Source organism: Adiantum capillus-veneris, chromosome 3, assembly GCF_014529385.1.
Source record: "Adiantum capillus-veneris isolate H3 chromosome 3, ASM1452938v2, whole genome shotgun sequence".
In the NCBI taxonomy this organism is placed as follows: Eukaryota; Viridiplantae; Streptophyta; class Polypodiopsida; order Polypodiales; family Pteridaceae; genus Adiantum; species Adiantum capillus-veneris.
The window spans coordinates 93,654,006-93,673,669 of record NC_140933.1 but is presented as its reverse complement, the minus strand read 5'-3'; positions in this window follow the sequence as shown (position 1 = coordinate 93,673,669).

The window sequence follows — 19,664 nt, the reverse complement described above, 5'->3', positions numbered from 1 at the left end:
GTCAAATAGTTCGTAGCTACAATGATATATTGAGCTTGGGTTCTATAAGCAGGTGGCCATATTAGCCAACAAAGTCTATACCCCATTTTGCAAAAGCTCTGGCCCCATCTTAAGGGCATGCTATCTACACGGGTTGGCATTTTTGCTCATTGACATGCATCACACTTTCGAACATATTCTTTGGAATTTGCAAAAGTGTTGGCCATCATATGTCTGCCATTAAGATTTCTCTTGTGGTGATCTCACTAGAAAAGTGATTTCCAGCTAATCTAACATGTGCTTGTTCTATAATGGGAATATATTCGCCTTCATTTGCACAAAGACGCACATGTTGATCTTTGCCTCTCCGATACAATTGGTTTCCAATAAGAGCATAGTCTCTTGCTTCAATTTCAATTGCTCTTTGTGGCGTTTACTCATATCCTTAGGAAATGTTTGGCTTGATAAGTAAGTAACTAGATAGTTACTCCACTTAGGAACGAGTGATATTTGGAACAATGTCACATGAGGTATGGATGCTTGTTTTTTACATTGAGGACATTGTTTTACAAAAGAATGATTATCCCTCCTCATAGTTGGCCAAAATACTTCAAGTCTCAAGATTCGTTGCATAGTTTGGTCTTTCGCAAAAGTGAAGTCCCACTATGGTACTATGTGCTTGACTTAGGTATTGGGTTTTCTCCTCTGGATTAATGCACAAAAGCAATATTCCATCTTGATTTCTTTTGTACAACCTTCCAACTAGTAATTGATACACAGGTGATTGCTCAATTAATCCCATTGTAATAGGAAGTGGTATTTGCGAATCCACTTGAGCTATGGTCATCAAGGATACCATGTTTTCCGACCATCGAGATATCATTTCCACGGAGAAGAGATATGCATCTGGTAGATCATCGTCTACTCCCTTAGATGATTCTCCTGATATAATCCTTGACAAAGGATATGCTCTTTGATGAGTGGTGCCCTTTTTCACAACTACAGTGAAATCAAATTCCAAAAGAATGATGAACCATCTCACTATTCTTCTGGTGTTGCATGTCTTGTTGACCAAGTATAATAAGGCTTGGTGGTCCACAAAGAGCACAAATTTGTTTGCTAATAGGTAATGTCTATACTTTTTTACGGTAGAGATAATTCCTAATCCTTCCTTTTTTGTGGTTGTGTAGTTTTTCTCTTCCATATTCAACTGTCTGCTATCATAAGAAATAGGAAATTCAATTTTCTCGTCTCCTGGTTGAGCTAGGATTCCAAAGGGGGAGTCATTTGCAAAAGAGCAATGTGCAACAATGGGCTTTAAAGACCCCTAAGGTTCAGCCCATTAAGACTTCCCAAATACTAAGGTTCCAAAAGTCAAAGGTTGTGTCCAATTGTCAAGTTTAGGAAAATTGGATGCTTTGTGTGTGTACAAAAAAAGCCTTCATGATTCCTACATAGGATGGGGTGAGCCCTGTAAGTAGGGGATGCGAGAGAAACATACACACACACACACACACACACACACACTCACAGCTTCCTTTACACAAAGGGAATGAGGGACACATGTTAGCTCCCTAGCCCACATGCCCACAAGGTGCACTCAAATTATATTGGATGGCCATGGAGGTGGACCAATGAAAATTAGGCTAGAGTAAATCTAGTTTATTTTATTTAAAATCACTTAATAAAAGAACCAATAAGAATTAAGCTCTCTAGAAGACTATTGGATAGTCTCCCAAGGGGTCCAATGGGCATTCAACAGCCCAATGGCTTGCCTGATTCCTATTGGCCAGGAGACAAAGGGGTCCAATGAGAGTTTAGTTGCATTAATTAATTACCTAAAGCTCTCACAAAAGGGGAAAGGGAGACACATGTTAGAAGGCTACCACTTATGCTTCTTAAATCCTGTTGGCTAAGCTTGGAGAGGTTCAATGAGGTGCCAACAAGAGGATTTAGCAAGAGGGGTCGACCAAGAGAGAGAGGGGGCTGAAGTTTTTCAAAGGCATTATCCCACACACACTCACACTAGCTCATGTGTGAAGCAAGAAGACTCTCTTTCTCCTTCTCAAGCTTTAATGGAAAGCTCATCACCTACTCCAAGCTTGTGAGAAGGGAGGTCTACACCAACTACTCTTAGCTTTGTGATGAACATCCAACCAAGAGCCAAGCTTCAATGCATGCTCATCTCCTCTACCATGATAATTACTAAGCTATGCTACGCTAATATGAGTATTATGTGAGGAGATGTACTTCTTTCTCATAAGACTACTCCTTCCTCTCAATCTACTCTCATACTCCACTAGCTCTCACCATCTTTGAAGGTGTTTGAGGTCTTGGGTCTGAGACCGTGAGGGAATTGATGTTGTGTTTTATAAGTGTTTGATGAGTGCTTGAAGCTTCCATCTTCATTGCACTAGCTAGTGATTGAAGGAACACAAAGAATTGTATGAGTGCATATGTGTGTCGATAGTAAACCACAAGTCACCATTCCTCTAGAGTGCGCAACCGACGAATGATGGTTGGGATGAATGGATCTCCCAAGGAGTCTACGGTGGTAGATGATCAAGCCAATGATAAACATACTATCTATTGCAATAGTCACTGAGAAAATGCACGGACTACCACAAGATGGTGTCCTGGAAGGAGGTAGCTTCATCCTTTGTGTAAGAAACTCTAAAGGTAGGAATCCAAATTATCAGGAATGTAGAAGAGTAACTGCACTACCATCTAAGCCAAGCTCTGGATGACTCCGAATGTAGTCGTGGGATGCTTCATCTCCTAAATCTGGCGGGAAAACTCTCCAAGATATTCCAAAGCACCGAAGTCCCACTCTAGTCTGTAGATCCAAGCAATGAAGTCGTTTAGGAAGAGATCGAAGATCCTCTCCCTAAGTCCATGTAGATGCTCATGTGTAATCAAGTGATCTGATGTGTCGAGGTCAAGTGGTAAGTGTCTATCCACCAAAGATAGAGGTTTCTTCTCTAGGAATGTCGGAATCCCATATGCCATGCGCATGGACATATCTCGTGTGAACTTCTTTGATGAGTTCATAGGTGTGTCCATAGCAAACCACAAGTCACTACCTCCTCTGGAGTGTGCAACCGCCGAATGATGGCCTGAATGAATAAATCTCCAAAGGATTGTATGCCCGTAGATGATCAAGCCAATGTCAAAGATATTGTGTACTGCAAGAGTCACTGAGAGAACAAACTGACCACCACAAGATGGTGTCTTGGCAGGAGGTAACTTCATTCTCTGTGAAAAACACAAGCAAAAAGGCTGCTGTCCATCCAAAAATGCGCCTGTGAGATGATAAAAACGCTTCTCTCCATCAATTTTCAGCATGCTCCTACGCTCTTGGTAGGGTACAAAATGGTGTAGGGAGGGTGGGAATCAATGTCAGATCCCCTGGTAGACTGAAAATAGAGAAAAAAGCAGTGGAAGTATGGCTGAAATCTGATGATCTGGAGAGGAACAGAATCGACAAGGCATCGGATGTTGAGCTGGTGTGGAAGGCAAGATTTAGGGTTGAAAAGTTGAGCGCTGCCTTCTTGTTGTGAAAACGATACCATTGTCCAAAAATGTAGCTCCCTAAGTCCATGTAGATGCTCTTCTGTAAGCAAGTGATCTCACGTATCGAGGTCAAGGGATAAGTGTCTGTCCACCCAAGATGGTGGTGTTTTCTCTAGGAATGTCGAAATCCTATATACCATGAGCATGGCCATATCTCTTGTGTACTCCTTTGATGAGTGCATAAGTGTGTCCTTAGCAAACCACAAGTCACCACTTCCTTTTGAGTGCGCAACCGCTGAATGATGGTTGGAATGAATGCATCTCCCAAGGACTCTACACCAAGTCGATGTCGAACATACTGTGTACTGCAATAGTCACTGAGAAAACGCATGGATTACCACAAGATGGTTGTCGTGGTAGGAGGTAACTTCATCGTTTGTGTAAGAAACTCTGAAGGTAGGTATCTAGATGATCAAGAGTGTAGAAGAGTAACTGCACTACCATCTAAGCCAAGCTCCGGGTGACTCCGGATGTAATCACAGGATGCTTCATGTCTCCTGTATCTGGCAGATAAACTCTCCAAGAGATTCCAAAGCACCGAAGTCCCACTCTAGTCTGTAGATCCAAGCAATGAAGTTGTTTAGGAAGAGATCAAAGATCCTCTCTCTAAGTCCATGTGGATGCGGACCTGTGTAAGCAAGTGATCTCACATGTCGAGGTCAAGTGGTATGTGTCTGTCCACCCAATATCCTTAAGGCCTCAGAGTGCTATAGTCCACTCTAGCTCGGCCAAGACCAAGTGGCTTTACCAACAACCTAGCTCGCAAGTATGATTCTGCAACCCAAAACAAGATGCATGCAAGAGCCCTTAGCTCATGCCACCCTCTATCATACATACAATGGGTATAGTCAATGTGGATCAAAGAGCTTGCTACTTGCATCCACAATAATCAAGAAAACATAGGCCTGCCCTGGCTCAACTCAGACCAGGCGATGTCCACAAAACAGCCCCTTGTGGGCATCAAAGTGATTAAAAAGGGGGTTCCTTGGCCCACCCTCAAGGCCTCGAGTCTCAAAGATGACTAAGGGTGCCGAGTGACCGCGAAGAGTCTCGAAACCAACTCAAGGAGAGAGACCTAAACACTCTCCTCGCCCATAAGAGAGCTCGATTTAAAGGGGATTAACATTTGGTATCAGAGCTGATTTGAGATGGCCTTGCTAAGGGCTTGGTTGCGGCTTTTTGCTTTGAGAAAGTGAAGTTGCACTACCGTGAGAGTTTTGATGAATGGAGCAGGTGGAAGAAACCTATGCATGATAACATGAGGAAAGAAGTTTGGTAATGTGATTCGACGGATGCTGTGGAAAGTTGATATAAACTAAGATACGCTCGTGAGAAAAACGAGGAAATTTTCAACAGGGATCTAGACGATATGGGGCAAGAAGGTAAACGAAAGGGGAAGGAGCTGGAGGGGAGGAAAGCCCTCATGGAAGAGGAATTGAGTCAGCAAGACCAAGAGTTGGACCATATACGGAGTGAGTTAGAGAGACTCTTAACCCAATTGCAAGTGTATGCAAATACGGATGCGTCATGTGTGGATGAAATGAGAGGAGATGTTGACCAATTTTGCGTGGTTGAAATGGATGAAATTGCTCGAATGAGAGCCATATTGACAAACGCCCGATGGGACTTGTTTCCTTTCTTTCCCCTTGTCTTTGGGGAGTGCAAGAGTGCATGGGAATGTTGAATTCAAAAAAGGCTAACACGCCTCGCATAGAGGAGGTATGAGACCAGCCACAAGCGATGAAGTGGGGATTTGGGTTGAGTCACCTGACCCTTATCAAAGCAATAAAGAGCAATTGGAGATGCTAGGCAATTGGAGATGCCAGGCAAGATGCCTATCATATATGGTGCTCAGGATGAGCATGAGCCTGATCCTTTGTTTTATACCAGATGTGGATCGCCAGATAATATGTGACAAGGTAGAGGCGCCAAAGTATTCTAAAGCTTTACTGGAATGTTATGTGGGGGCAATGGTGACAAAAGGTAGGAAGGATGTATGGGATATTGAAACACAGTGGGGTTTGACAAAGAGGTGATAGGAAAGATGCTGGTTAGCTTGAAGATGCCTAGTTTGACTGTGTGGCTGTGGATAGTTGTGAGGGAATTTACGGAATCAATTAGCTGATGGTGGTTGAAGAGGTTTACACAAGACAGGACAAGGCTTCTCGGGCCTTTGGGTTCTATCGCCCAAAAACCGCATAACCATATGTTTCTAAAAAAGAATCCAACCGTGCAATGGTCAAGAAAACATCCCTGATAGGCTAACCCCAAAATATTTATATGCATCCCCATTAAGGAGTAGCACCACTTTTTACCTTGGTGCACCCCAATACTTGTTGTATCTGGATTATCCCTACAAAGCAGATCCTCATGAGACTTGGGTTCCAGTTCGTTCCATCAACCCCTAATTTCATGCTTACTAAGCTATATTCCCAATTGCATTTTGCTGCCTTTTGCTGACCCATGTCCATTCACATTGACGGTTTATGTGCCATATACGCTAACCTCACACATACTCCATCTGGTCGTAACTAACCTCGACAAGCATTCCAAGCATCTCCTAAAATGAGCAACTTCTGGCTCTTTGGGTCCGAGGCACCCATTCTCTTTCTCTAGCACTCTTCAATGCACCTTCAATGTTGCTTCCCAAAATCAGGTTGTCATGCATTGAAGTTAGTATTCTCGAGGCTCCTGGCTCTATTGCACAAGCCTTGCAAAACCTTGTATTCCCAAAAAGAAAATCAACGACCTACTGACTAGCAAAAACCCTAAGATCAGTTAACTCCAAGCCACAAAGTGCATCCTCATAAAAAAAACAAAGCTGCTAGTTATTGTGGTGCTTCTCGCCACCCACTGCATATGAAGTACTCTGGGCCAACTGAAGAAGTAACAAATGGAGGTAGGGAAACAAGGCAAGGGCAGCGTCCTATGTGAGACAAGGATTAATGGCCTAATTAATTAACTCAGAGTCTTGTGGCCATTTACCCTTGTCAGTATTCCGCTGAGACAGACCTTAGTGACCAAACATGGCATTTGTACATCTAATCAACTAATCATATGTAAGCAACTATGCTAATTAACTGACACTCAATTGTAGCTTGATTGAGATTTCCAAAAATCTAACAACTTGGGGATACCTCCTCATACTTGACAACAACCCTATCTACAAAGAAGCTCAGAGGTACCACCAAATGACCAAATGCGATTAAAGGTAAAATATGTACACCCTCCGGGTTGTGACGAACACATCTAGTATCTCGTAACGGAAGCTCATCTAGCACTTTCATGCTTGTGCAAGAGCACCAGAATTTACATACATATCCATTAAGGCAGTTTCAAGAGGAAAATTGCTTCCCTGTCGAGAAATGTCATCATGAATTTGCTTCCCCTTTGCAACCACAGGCCTTTAAGATGGAAGTAAAGGTTACTTCGTTGGGATCAAGTCCCCCACCTTGCATCTGTTCAAATTTTTTTAATGCTTGCAAGCAAATCCTTCTATAAGTGCTGACCACAACGTGACATCCCGGTGAGGAAGATTCTCAAAGACTTTTTGTTCTTTAACAAGGACTCCACACTTGCGTACAAAGCCACCAAAGCAATACCAAGCACAAAATCATTGGCCAATAACCCATTGCTCCACAATCCGAGGCTCTCCGCACATCCTCGCATTGTCTTGGGCCTTGCAACCCACTTACTCATAGGATGAAGCTATGTTCACTGCAAAATCACAAAGAGAAGGTGGTTTTATCTCTGTACTCCTCCCTTTGAACCTCCTACGCCCCAGCTGGCTACGTTGGTGTTGTGCCTTCCCTCCTACACCATCGCCTTGCAAGCTACATGCATACACAACCTCATTTGGTGGACTCTTTGCACTGATCCCACCTCTTGCACTTTAGCTTGAGCTCATTCCAATACTATCCGCACTCCATACATAGATATTGCACTTCAACTTGACCTCTTGGTCATTACCACCCTCAACACCGATCCATACACACTGTGCAACATTGCACACGTAAACTGACCACAGACTACTCATTATTCAAACACACAACCCCACCTCATACTTGCTATTTCTTCTTCTTCTTGGTGTCACAAGGTGTATATGCTTGTGTGTATGTGTGTGTGTGTGTGTGTGTGTGTGTGTGTGTGTGTGTGTGTGTGAGAGAGAGAGAGAGAGAGAGAGAGAGAGAGAGAGAGAGAGAGAGAGAGAGAGAGAGAGAGAGAGAGAGAGAGAGAGAGAGAGAGAGAGAGAGAATTGTACTTGCGTAAGAGATTGGAAACCACTATCTTTGCAAAAGAAGTTTGAAATTGAATGTCCGGTGAGAAAGAAAGAGAGAGAAAATGAACTTATGAATCTTGTGTCTTTTTGCTAATGTGACATAGCTCTCCTTTAAGCTTTGGGATAACTTCCCTAAAAAGTGTCTTAGGGTGTATCCAATCAAGTAGCCCATTCTAAAAGAGACAATGAATGTAAATATAATCTTTGCGTGGAGTTGTTTTGTTGAGAAACCGCCTTCCACATGGGCTCACAGCAACAACCTGCATGGTCATCAATGATTATAAATCAAGAAGGTGCGTGATTGGGGTGTTTTTGCCTCTTCCTCTAGTGTAGCTACAATATTTTCCTTGATTAGAGCAAGAGCTAGGTGTCAGAAAAGAAGTAAAAGAGTTGGGAGTAGCAAGAGAATTAGGTCTTTTTAGTGAAGGGGAGTCATCTTCATCAACACAAGGCTTGAGTAAGCTAGTGATAATCTCTACTCCTTTGTAATTAGCTTAAGTGGTTAGATATTTCCCAGGTTCATCAGACTTTATCTCCTTCAAGGTATCCAGCATTAGCTCACGAAAGATGTTGAGGCAATTTGAGCAATTACTATCTATTTAGCTTGGCCACCCAACCAAGAAAAAATAAGGGAGAGATGAAAGTCCACCAATTTTTTGGGGAAGAGTAGGTCTAGATGGTTGAGAATAAACCAAATGGCATGATCAAACCACATGATGCTGGATTCGCATGAGGCTTTAGGGTCAAGAAACTTGCAGGCACATTTAACATAGGGTCAAAAAACATTCGAGATGGATTTTGTATAGAAATCTGGGTTACTTTTGGAAACTCCATGTTCCTCTTTGTATGAATGTAAAGGCCTGTATTGGAAGGGCATTTGGAATGGTCGATGAGGTTGAGGTTGAAGGGGGCTTTTATGAGCTCCCCTTTGTCAAGGAACTATCTACCTTTCAAAATTTTGAATCTCCAGTCTTCAATAGTAGAGGCAGGGAGCTTAGCTAGATAAACCCAGGTTTCACTAAGAATTGGTGCTAGAGAGGCTTTGCTAGGTGGGACCAAGAGATGATGGTCCACCCCAAAAGATTCAATTTCAATCTGCCTAACAACAGGTAGAAAAGGAAAAACCTTGGAGATTTTTGGTATCATTTCTAAGAGGTTAGAGTCGTTGAGGGAGCAAATATTACTATGAAATTCTTTGATGGCTTCAAGAGCCGCACTATCTCTAAAAAGATACTACCTGTCTGAGGGATGGTTGGAGTAGTCGGGGTATTGATAAAAGAAGGATTAAGGCCGCATAGGTTTTTCAAAAAGTTAGATAGATTAGCCCCAGAAGATGAAAATAGGGCAAGCTCATGCTGATGTTGTACAGAGAGTATAGGTAGTTGGGCTATGCACTGGGAAATCAAATTCACACCATCTTTGGAATCCTTATCCAAGGTAGCCGAAATCTTGACCCAATCATTAAAAGATAACATGTGCAATATAGACATCTTTTCATGTGTGGTAAGAGACAAATCTTATATTAGTTGAGAAGCATCCAAGCTGCCAATACATCTGAGGATAAGAGATGTTGCCACAGAGAGGAGTCCAGACTATAATTCCAAGCCTTGCGAGAGAGCAAGGGTCTGCAATATACAAAATAGTTAGTAAGGCTATGATAGCCTTTCTTGCCAAGAAAGGTCAAGATTTACAATGCTAAGGAAAAACTTAATTCGCGGTATACCAGTAAAACTTAATCTTCCGCGGTGTCATCAGTAAACATCCACGGTATACCCCCCCATCCCCAAAATAGTTTTTTGAACAGTATGCAAACACACTACGTCTTCTATCCATGCATTGAATCATCAGAGTATTGTATTGTCAAGCCAAGTGGCAATAACCACTATAATATACCCCAATATTTAAGGTATAACTTAATCAAACCAATGAACAGTTTACGTAGAGCTACTCAGAACCAAAAACCAGTTGCGGAATCATAGCTTGCCCAAAAGTGTTAGACCATTCAACCATTTCCACATATTGTCAAGCATAGCCAACGTGACACAATGGGCCACTAGGCTAAGCAATGGGGATCAAGATACCACACATTCAGTAGTGCCTCGAACTATCAAGCAAAGCCAACCAACATAGTGGGCCTTACCAGGCTAAGCAATAGGGTACACCAATCAATAAGCTCGATTGCTTATATTATCCTAAGACAAGTATGAAAAAAGGAGAGAAAAACCATAATAACAAGCTCAATAAACAATAGCCAATCTGTGTTGGTTAAGTTGCAAGCTCCATGATTGGTATAGCAGAGAGTGAACAAACACACACAGTCCTAGCTTTTTATGCAAGTAAAACACACACAAGGCTAAGTGAGGGGCAGAATGCGGCCTCACCTCTTTAAATAGAAAAAGGTAGATCACGATCACTCATGGTGAGCAGCATGTAGAATGGTTATCATCTCAATCACTGAGTAGGCTAGGTGCTACTCCTCCTGGGGAGGCCACAACATGTAGCCGCCTTTGATGTGGTCCGTCATAGTAGAGCAAAGCGGCCATTGTGCCTTTAGCAAGGCAGGGTGGTAGGTGAGGCCCAGTTATAGAGTAAGAAAATTTTAACCACTTATTAGCTTCTAGCTAAGGACTTCCAACCATCATAACCCTATATGGGCTCCTTCCCATGGTGGATACCTACTTAGTGTAGCTAGGAAAGATATAAAGCCATATTTTAAGTGGAAACACATAGCCAAGATGACAGCAGTAGGGGGTAGCTTAGTCTTTTTTAGACCATAAACATAAAGACAAGTACCAATGTGTGTGTGTGTGTGCCCACCCTTATCCAGGCGTCATACTCAATGTTAAGGTAGTAGGCCCATTGAGTATGGGCCTACTGCCTCATCAAGTTGACGAGAGTAAAATAATCAAGTCTGAAACTTCAAAGCTATGTACCACATCAAGAAGTCCAAAGTCAAGCAAATTTTAATAGATCAATATGAGTATAAGCTTCTTTGATGAAATTATTAGCAGTAGGAGTTTTAAGGCTTTTCAGCTCGTAGAAACTAGTGTAGATGTCGTACATAATATATTGTGTATGCTTTCCATAATTTTTTCATGTTTCTCAGGTTCATGGGTAATCCTCACAAGAGCAATTTGTTTAAAGGTAGAACGTTCCTGAAATAAAAAAAACCAAATTAACATAGGTAAGTAACTTTGGACTAACCTGCAATCTAAAACCAGCACATCCAAAAGACTACAATAGCTGTGAGCAGGACCCCAATCTATAGACAAGGAAAGACCACCTAACACCTGTCAACCTAACAAGGAATTAAAGATAGTGGGTCCATCAAAGCCTACAGACAAAAAATAGTATAAAGCTAGCATCCCAATCAACCTAGTTACCTTGAAGGGCCTTGTGTTTAGGACGTTTGTGTTGTTGTAATAAACTTAATACATATACACAAAATAACATAATGTTCAAAAGTCAATTGGATTTAGATAATTGGACAAAGAATTGTCCAAAAATGACTCGCTCTTAGATCCATTTCTGTACAAAATAATAAGTATGAGGAATCATTCCAATGGTCCTATACAAAAGAAATATAGTTGTGTCGGTCATCCCAGCTGCATCGACTAAGCTCTTCAAAGTCGAATAGCAGAAGCCAAAAAAAATATTAAGCCAAGATAGAATTCTCGCCTACATCCATATAAACAAGATAATAGATTTGTTAGCCTTGAATACAAAGATTAACTAGGCTACTAGGGATAAATATGTTTTCAAACCACTTGCATCAAAAGAGGAGACATTTATGCAACATGGTCATAAGCTACCTAGAAAAATCACAACCGTTCAGTGAGGCAAAGGTAAGTAACCTAGAATATGTTTAACAAATTATTGTAGACTAATCCAACAAAACCCTAAAGTTTATTGCAAGGCAGTTAAAAGGCATCCATATTCACAAGCAGTAGTGGCACATGCAATCTCCTATTCCAATATGCATAGTACATTTTTCACGGCCCAGACATGCTCACTTTCAAAAGCTAGTCCAGTGATATGTAAAAGCCAAAATGAGATCAGGCCAGGCTTTGCATTACTTATCGATACCAAACCAGCAAGGACTCACCAAAAGAATGGAGTCTAGCCAATCAACTTAGAGAGTCTGAATATTACAATATGCTTTATCAAAAAACATTATGACTAATAAGATTATAGACTAGGATACAACCCACCATGTTATGCACAATAAGCTCAGGTAGACAAAATCCAAGAGACTAGAAGAAGAGTCTATGTCACTTTATAAGTGAAGGAAGACTATACAGTAGTCCTAATTTATGAATTCCAACAGCTACAAATTTTTTCAACCAGCTCCAAGTAAAGACCAACAACGTAATGCCACAACAAAATATTGCTCAAATATAGTGATAGCCAAGTAAGCATAATATCATAGTTTAGTTTGGATTTGATCAGTATTTAATAGAACACTCTAATTTTCAAAAGTTAATTCAATAAAGTAATCATGTAGATGCCAAAAAAAAATGATCTCATGCCAAGCCCAACATTACATATTCTATCGAAACAATACCAAGCTAGCAAATAATCAGCCTAAAGAATGGAATTGAACTAGTCAAATTTATTTCCAAACTCTACATACCATCATTTGAAGATCACAGATCCTTCTATCATTCGGTAATAGATTTAAATAAAAAATGTGTTCTACCAAGATATCTTCAAAATTTAAGATTTTTTAAAGTCAAGTCCTAGCCTAAGAATTCAGCCTAAGTCCTACCTATATTGGTATGTTACCGCCCCATATTTATAAATGGATCACCCTAGAATTTTAATGCTTTAAAAACCCATTAGTGCCTTAGCTAAAACTATATCAGAAGAAAAAACAGGATCCTAATTATCAATAAGCATCAATGTTGGTGGTGAGCAAAAAACCGTATCAACCATAAGGTATGCCAACCACTACTCAACCATTTATTTCATACGAGCAAAAAAATGTATCAACCATAAGGTATGACAACCACTATCCAATAGTTTAATAAAAAATCTAGGTGAGCAATAGTCAGAGTCAAAAACTCAGGTTAAGACACAACTAGCACAAATTACTAGGTTTTCAATCTAAAGCAAAGTTTAAATTCTAGTAAGACCATAATGTCTTGAAGACCATCTAATTATGCAAAGAGAATATCATGGCAAAAAACCCCTAGTTATAGGTGTAGGTCAAGCATCTCCAATCAACTTAATGCATCCCACCATGGCTCACCAACTTACCCAACAAAAATACATTGCTTTAAAGATTTTACAATCAACTCCAATCAACTTAATGCATCCCACCATGGCTCACCAACTTACCCAACAAAAATACATTGCTTTAAAGATTTTACAATTGGAACTTCTTTATAGTTATATAGTCACATCAGTAGGTTACCATTGTCAAGTTTCTCAAATCATCAAGAATGATTCTACATTCATAAGTTATGCATGTCTGTTATAAATTGCAAATAATTATCCCAAAAATCTAGCAAAATACCATTACCATGCAAATATCAATATAAAAATAGAATCCACAGAAGTATCCTCAGAGCTGAATTTCCAGGTAAGTAAGCATTATAAAAGCTAGTGTCAAAAAAATCATCAAATTTTTTAGAGTCACATACTATGTCCAAAATTACAAGGAGAAAGTAGAGAAACTATCCCAAATTAGCATCAGATAGTTGCGATAACTTAGGATCTCACAAGCCATCTACCTCAAAAATATTTTATCAATTCGTACATCTAAGTAAAAACCTCAGCTACAAAATTTCAAAAAGATTGCTTTTATTTATATATGGTGTTCCAAAAATTAGATATAGATTTTTATCTATTGTTCCCCTGAATTTTTCTTTTTTCAATAGGCAGCAGATATCATGCTAAAAAGTAATTGTTTAAGATCATTATTTCCAAGAGACTACAAACCATGTGCCTATCATGACAACCATTATACCTTAGTTTATGCACAATAAATTCTACTATAGAAAATCAATAAATCACAACAACTAAATGAGCTTTATCCAAGGAGGAGATGAAGGAAAACGTGAGAGGCATCATTTAGTACTACCATAATCATGTTGTAGAAGTAAACGGTAAGAAAACATGAAAACCCTTTCTCTCTTTCAATTTTTTATGCAAAAATGTGAAATACAAGGCTGAGTGAGGGAGAGAGCATCCCTCACCTATTTATATAGCAGCACCAAAGTAGTGGTTTCTAGCTGGGCAGCATTAGATCTCCCATGTTTTTGTGAGCATCCCTTGATAGCTGGATTAAGATACGCCATACCATCTATAGAATCTCCACAATATCCTAGTATTTAGGAGTATAGAGTAAGCAAAGCAGACACAGAATGAGCCAAGTTTCAAGCCAGGAGAGAGAGAGAGAGAGAGAGAGAGAGAGAGAGAGAGAGAGAGAGAGAGAGAGAGAGGGGGGGGGGGGAGGGGAGCAGGTTGAAAAAACCTAAATAATCAGCAATCAATGTTGCAGATGTAGAGAGACTAGGTTGACAACTCAAATGGTGGGAAGAGAGGAAGTGAATGCATAAGATAGTAAATATGGTAGTTGGTGATGGAGTTTCCACCTAACATGCTTCATAATTCAACCAAGGGGAGAGTTCCATATGTATTTCCTACTCACAAGATAGAGTAGCTACCAACATCATCAAATCAGGGCAAGGATAAGTTCCCACAATCAAGGTTCATTTCCTACCTAGGGGTGCTATGAACTCAGCAAGGCATATTGCCGCGAGAGAGAGAGAGAGAGAGAGAGAGAGAGAGAGAGAGAGAGAGAGAGAGAGAGAGAGAGAGAGAGAGAGAGAGAGAGAGGAGGTCCAAAAATCACCCACAAGACAATAAAACCATTAGCTCCAATGAGCATAGCATGAGACAAATATACCCATGGAGATTAGAGATAGGTAAAGACTACTGGCAATTACCATCAATTGAGAAAAATACCAAGTACTGACACCTAGTAAACATCTACAAGACATTATGTTCAACAACTCATAGCCAACACCAAAAAATCCCATTAAGGGAAGTACATGATAGAGACTCAGGGTAATCACCCACAAGACATTATAACCACCAATTACATCAATAGCATAAGCGTAAATGTGTGTGTAGCTGGATGAGGCAATTCCAACCAAATTGAAGTGACAAAGTGTGTGTGTGTGTGTGTGTGTGTGTGTGTAAGCATGGATGCTAGAAGCCTCGCTAGAAGATAAATCTTAATGTGCAGACAAGGACAGTCTACCTTTGGTGCCTCATAGCATTTTTGCAAAGGAATGTAATGCTCTAACAACGTCATGGCCTGGATTAAGTCATAACTATATATAGGTGACTCCATGTGTTATGTTGAATGAGCTTCACTTTTAAGAAGGTGAGTAGTGGCAATAGGAATCTTTTTTTTTTGACAAACCATTACTTTTGAAGAATAGTAAAGAGATAAGAATTACACATGGTAAAAAAGGGGGCTTTTTTGAACAATTTCTCAATTGAAATTATAAACATTGCAACCTTGTGTTTTACAAGCAACATATATGATAAACAAAAAAACTAGGAGTCAACATATGAATTATTTTTTGGCTTTGATCGACATGAGATACAACCGTACAAACCTATTTAAAAAAAAGGATCTGGTGGACACCCCTTGTCTTGCAAATTTAATTAAAAATATATGTGCTTGATAGCTAGAGACACCCTAATCATGCTTCAATCCTTTTGTTTCCTATCTATAGAGATCAAAGCACAAATTATTTTGGGTTAGTGTCTATAGATAATTAACATCATGTATGGGGATGTATGAATCAATCATTGGGAAGTGCCTAGGCCTCAAGTGTATTCGTGAGAAAATGCAAGTGTTCGTGTATGTGTGTGTGTGTGTGTGTGTAGTTCCATGCGAACATATGAAGGTGGAGGAGTAAATGTGTATCTGCATTCCCAAAATTTTAGACTAGATTTTCACGAGACGTGTGTGGGTGTGCATGCATGCATGTGTGTGTTGCTATATTATACATAATACTTATACACCAAAAGAACATTATGTTTAAAAGATGTCTTTAGTTAGCTGGAGGTGGTACCACAAAAATGACTCAATATTTAATTCATTTTTGTACAATATGGTCACAATGATAATTCATCCTAATAGTTCTATACATAAGGACTACAATTGTTAGTTTTATTGAGACTAAAATATGTTTTCATCCTTGGAGTTTATCTAAACCATTTTAAGCAAAAATAGCATTCTCACATGCATCCATATAGACAAGACAATAGATTCTGCTTGACTTGGTTACATATAATAGGTGCTGGAGAACCTATCCATTGCTATCCATGTCAGACTTAAAATTTATTAATTTAGCAACTATCCTAAAGTTCATAGTTTATGTGAAGCAATTTAAATGGATTAAAAAAAAAAAAAAACATAGCTCAACATAAGGTCATCACTCGTTTTGTTGGCAGGGCACACAATAGTGTTCTTATGAACCATATAACGATGCTTTCACCAACTTTATATTTCTCATCTAGCAATCCTTCTTGATAGTAGCACCAACATTGGTACAAGACACTTTTTATGTCAAGCCATATATCCATGTCATTCCAAAAAGTAGTTGGCATTCAATCAAAATACACTATGACATTTGGAGCACATTACCGCTCAGATAGACGCACAAAAACAAAGAAAAAGTTCAAGTCAAAAAATCTCGGAGGCGGTAATGCTGGAGTCAATGCTCGCGGTAATGGTCCTTCAGCAATGCACGCGGTAATCAGCACGGCTATATTTCCACGCTTATTTCCGCGGGCTTTACAGCAAGAATTACCGCAAACATTACCGCGCACGCGAGTATTTTTATAAAAAAAAGCAGATGACCATTTGGATGGTCGTTGGTAGGACCAATCCAAATGGTCATTTGCCTTTTTTTTCCTATACATTTAATAAATAAAAAAACAACAATTTCATTGCACAAAAACTTTGGGCCAAAATCAAGTGTTCAATTATATTGGAGAAACTATTCATTACAAAATTGCCCAAATAGGCGATGCATGGAAGCTATACAACTATGGGCAAAAGAAGACTTTGGACCAAAATCAAGTGTTTAATTATATTGGATATTACAAAATTGCCCAAATAGGCGATACATGGGGGCTATACAACTGTAGCCAAAAGAAGACGAGCCCAAAAACACTCGGAGGATTGAGCTACTCGGATCCTGGGACCTCTCGAGGGAATCCCTGACTCAGGAAAAGAAAAAAACAACAAAACCTTTAATTAATACAAATGGATACATAATTTTGCATGTACTCATTTAAAAAAAAGTTCACACTTACAGGCTGTAGTGTACGACATGCATTTTCAAATTCTTCGCGATTGATTTTATTGTTTTCATACAGCCAGCACCATGTCTGATATTCGGAGTGGCTCTCTCTGTATCTCTGGATCTCTAGGCTTGGGTGGGTCATATTAATATTTGCTATATATGAATTAAAGAATGTCACAAACCTAACCTTATTACCACAAATTAAATCAATTCAAATGAAAATACGTGCACTCACAAATTTCTCTTTCCATGCTGCTTTTCCGCCCGAGCCGTAATGCGTGGGCGTTTGCTGCGCCCTCGCCTCCACCTGCCGAGTGTGCGCCCTAGCACCTGCCGCTCTCTCGTCCTCCAGCTCGCCCTGGGCTTTCTCCCACTCCTCGTCGTGAACATTTCCAGTACGATAGTTGTGACCCTCAGATTCAAATGTTCGCTTTGCCACCCTCCGCACACTGGACTTCTTATTTTTCAAGAAATTCTTGACGTACTCCTCGAGCCACTGACTCAAGAACTCTTCCACTTCCGGATTAAGGAACCACATGAGCAATGTCGTGTGAATTTACGTCAAGTCGGCTGGGTCCTGATCTTTGAAAGATGTAAAGCAATCTTGGTATGTCGAGTAGATCAGTTGGTTAAGGTGTCCTCGAAATGTCCTTCCCAAAGAGGAACCTAGATCCACCCCCCCCCCCCTCGATGTATATAATAGTAGTAGCCACGAGCGTCCGGGGCGGGCGCATCGCGGTCCTGATCCTCATGTGGAGCTCCAAGGGGTGAGCGAGGAGGTCGGGGTGTAAGAGAAGGTGAATCTGTAGCACTGCCCCCTCCACCACCAAAGAAACACGAGCCACTACCTCGAGGAGAGCGTGAGCCACCACTACAAGAAGAGCACTAGCCAACCGAAGAGCGCTGGCCTGAGCCCGAACCGCTGGGTGGTGTAGGCAACGGATAACTCGACGGTGTGGGCGTGGATCACTGCGAATGCAAGGTGGAGGGAGGTGCGGGTGACGGGAAAGTCGAGGGTAAGGTGGAGGGAGGCGCTGTGGGAGGCACACTCTGCACGATCGGAGTGCCGACGCCCGGTGTCGCAAGCGGTGAGAGTCCATAGGTAGCCAACTGTGTGGGTGTGTACCGCCCTAGAAGACTGTGCTGCTGCAAGGATAGCCACTCTGCCTGGGCGCGTTATGCCCTCTCGAGGTCGGGGTCGTGTATTGCATCTCGGAACCATCGAAAGCCAAAGGTGGATTGTGGCTAGTGGGAGGAAGACTGCGAGTAGTAAGTATCACAAGCGTCCTCGTAAGAGAGGCCCTCGACGAGAAAGTCCTCTATGGATCGATAGCGGGGCGTGGAAGAGGATGCCATATCCTATAATTTCACAAAAGAAATGGACCCTAATTAACATTGGATTCTAGTCAAAGTGAGATTCTTTATTGCATAGGATTCCTCCTTGCATAGGATTCCTTTTATCTCCTATTTAAGAAATGGTTTTTGTGCTTATTTTTTTTAATCCATTTAGAGTGTGTGTGTGTGTGCGCTTCTAATTAATCTATTGTGTGTGTGTGTTAGTGTGTGGCAAAGAAATTAATCTAGTGTGTGTGTGTTGGACCTTAATCTACCGTTGGGCTTTTCGGTGACCATTGGGGTCTCAATCAACATTATCACACACCCACATGGAGGTATGTTTTGGTATGCTTGTAACGCATGCACACTAATGCAAGCGTTAGTGTTAACGCATGCACACACTAAGCACAAATTAGTGTGTGAAAACATACCAATGCATGCACACACACAATAATGAAAGCATTAGTTTGTGCTTGTAGTGCATGTATACACTAATGCTCGCATTAGTGTGTGTGTGCATGCATTATTGTGTTTTCACACACTAATTAGTGCACAAGCACACACTAATGCAAGCATTAATGTGTGAAATTTTTTCACACACCAATGCTCACAATAGCGTGTTCTTGTGCATGCATTAGTGTGTAGACACACTAATTTGTGCACAAGCACACACATGCAAGCAGTGTCCTAGAGAGGTATGCACACACTAACGCTTGCATTAGTGTGTGCTTGGGCACAAATTAGTGTGTGGAAACACACTAATGCATGCACACACTAATACGGGCATTAGTGTGTGATTGTGCACAAAATAGTGTGTGAAAACACACTAATTTGTGCACAATCACACACTAATGCAAGCATTAGTGTGTGTATAATGCATGCACACACTAATGCTTGCATTAGTGTGTGTGTGTGTGTGTGTGTATAATGCATGCACACACTAATGCAGGCATTAGTGTGATTGTGCACAAAATAGTGTGTGAAAACACACTAATTTGTGCACAATCACACACTAATGCAAGCATTAGTGTGTGTATAATGCATGCACACACTAATGCTTGCATTAGTGTGTGCTTGGGTACAAATTAGTGTGTGGAAACACACTAATGCATGCACACACTAATGATTGCATTAGTGTGTGCTTGTAATGCATGCACACACTA